This window comes from Lepidochelys kempii, chromosome 6, assembly GCF_965140285.1.
Source record: "Lepidochelys kempii isolate rLepKem1 chromosome 6, rLepKem1.hap1, whole genome shotgun sequence".
Classification (NCBI taxonomy): Eukaryota; Metazoa; Chordata; order Testudines; family Cheloniidae; genus Lepidochelys; species Lepidochelys kempii.
The window spans coordinates 131044880-131047533 of record NC_136385.1 but is presented as its reverse complement, the minus strand read 5'-3'; the positions used below and the strand labels follow the sequence as shown (position 1 = coordinate 131047533).

Sequence of the window (2654 nt, the reverse complement as noted above, 5' to 3'; positions counted from 1 at the left end):
GGGGTTGTTGTATAGCCTTAGTCACAAAACACAAAACATCATCATTAGTACATAAAGGAGACATCTTTCAGCTGTATGAAAGGTATACGTTTTAATTTGATACATATTTTGAAGCATATGAATTTGATCTTGTAATTCAGAGATTTTTCCGGATCTCTGGTAGGAGTGAAAGCAAATGTTGGAACCGGTCAGGTACTAAGGCAGTCCCATTAAAGGGAATCTCAAACCTAAGGGCTGATTGTTGAATTCCATCCGCAAGCCAGTAAATAATATGATTGCCTGCAGCAGTGGTGAGGTTAAAATGTATGTCTTGCAAAGTGGTGGCCTGAACATACACACAGCTGTCATTAGCTTGGAAAAGCAGGTGTCCTGTCAGGGTAGTTCCTTGTCCCATACCCTCCCAACAAATGTTGTCATGAACAGTGACAACTTTCCCTGGCTTCAGTTTTCGTACACACTGAAGCCGTGGGGGTTATAAAGGGCAGAGTGTCCATTGACTCCCTCTCCCTATCCAAATGTTGGGTGTTATTCCAGGCGCACTGACTATAAATCGGTTAGGCATACCAGGTAGTTTAATTTCCCAAATGTCTCGGTGAATTATCCAATCCCACATGCATCCTCCCCATGGACTCAGCAGGATTCGGTATGTGGGAGCCCACATGACTGCAATTGGTCCGTATGGTTTTTGTAAAGGGAAATCATACCTCACCAATCTACACAAATTCTTTGCGGATGTCAACAAGTATGTGGAGAAGAGGAATCCAGTGGATATAGTGTACTTAGATTTTCAGAAAGCCTTTGACAAGGTGCCTCCCTAAGCAAAGTAAGAAGTCATGGGGTACAGGAAAGGTCCTCTCATGGATTGGTAACTGGTTAAAAGATAGGAAACAACGAGTAGGAATAAACGGTCAGTTTTCAGAATGGAGAGAGGTAAATAGTAGGGTCCTTCAGGGGTCTGTACTGGGACCAGTTCTATTCAACATATTCATAAATGATCTGGAAAAAGGGGTAAAAAGTGTGATGGCAAAATTTGCAGATGATACAAAACTACTCAAGATAGTTAAGTCCCAGGCAGACTGTGAAGAGCTACAAAAGGATCTCTCAAAACTGGGTGATTGGGCAACAAAATGGCAGATGAAATTCCATGTTGATACATGCAAAGTAATGCACATTGGAAAACATAATCCCAACTATACATATAAAATGATGGGGTCTAAATTAGCTGTTACGACTCAAGAAAGAGTCATTGTGGGTAGTTCTCTGAAAACATCTACTCAATGTGCAGTAGCAGTCAAAAAAGCAAACAGAATGTTGGGAATCATTAGGAAAGGGATAGATATAAGACAGCAAATATCATATTGCCTCTATATAAATCCATAGTACGCCCACATAGAATCATAGAATATCAGGGTTGGAAGGGACCCCAAAAGGTCATCTAGTCCAACCCCCTGCTCAAAGCAGGACCAATTCCCAGTTAAATCATCCCAGCCAGGGCTTTGTCAAGCCTGAAAATTTTACACTGTGGCCCGTACGGGGATCGAACCCGCGACCTTGGCGTTATTAGCACCACGCTCTAACCAACTGAGCTAACCGGTCACATCTTGAATACTGCATGCAGATGTGGTCACCCCAACACAAAAAATATATATAGGACTTGGAAAAGGTTCATGAAAAGAGCAACAAAAATGATTAGGGGTATGGAACGGCTGAGGACAGATTAATAAGATTGGAACTTTTCAGCTTGGAAAAGAGGCGACTAAGGGGGGATATGGGAGAGGGGTATAAAATCACGACTGATGGGGAGAAAGTAAATAAGGAAGTGTTACTTACTCCTTCTCATAACACAAGAACTAGGGGCCACCAAATGAAATTAATAGGCAGCAGGTTTAAAACAAACAAAAGGAAGTATTTTTTCACACAACACACATTCAACCTGTGGAACTCCTTGCCAGAGGATGCTGTGAAGGCCAAGACTATAACACGGTTCAAAAAAGAACTAGATAAATTCAAAGAGGGTGGATTCATCAATAGCTATGAGCCGGGATGGGCAGGAATGGTGTCCCGAGCCTGTGTTTGCCAGAAGCTGGGAATGGGCCACAGGGGATGGATCACTAGATGATTACCTGTTCTTTTCATTCCCTCTGGGGCACCAGGCATTGGCCACTGTCGGAAGACAGGATACTGGGCTAGATGGACCTTTGGTCTGACCCAGAATAGCTGTTCTTATGTTCTTATGTAAGAGACCTTGTGTGACGGGTTGGATCAAAGAAACCCCCTTGGGGCTGACAACTGATGTGCCAAAACTACTTCTGCCCCTGCTTTCCCTGCCAGCCTGGGACTCCGACACCCTGTCTCGTTAAGCCAGACATGCTAGTCTGCTCCAACACAGATCCAGGGTCCGAACCACGTGCCCCAAAGCTGCAGACTTAACTGAAAGCAGCTTAAGAAATGTTTCTGTCTTTGACACTCAGATGCCCAACTCCCGATGGGGTCCAAACCCCAAATAAATCTGTTTTACCCTGTATAAAGCTTATAAAGGATAAACTCATAAATTGTTCGCCCTCTATAACACTGATAGAGAGATATGCACAGCTGTCCCCCCGCCCCAGGTATTAATACATACTCTGGATTAATTAATAAGTAAAAAGTGATTT

At 43.3% G+C, this 2654-nt stretch overlaps 1 non-coding gene across 1 annotated transcript; it reads right to left on the bottom strand.

Moving 5' to 3' along the window:
- Nucleotides 1-1522: 1522 nt before the first annotated feature.
- TRNAI-AAU (transfer RNA isoleucine (anticodon AAU)) lies at nt 1523-1596 on the bottom strand. Its single transcript has one exon. It is a non-coding gene; the product is annotated as a tRNA-Ile (tRNA).
- Between the last annotated feature and the right edge of the window lie 1058 nt (nt 1597-2654).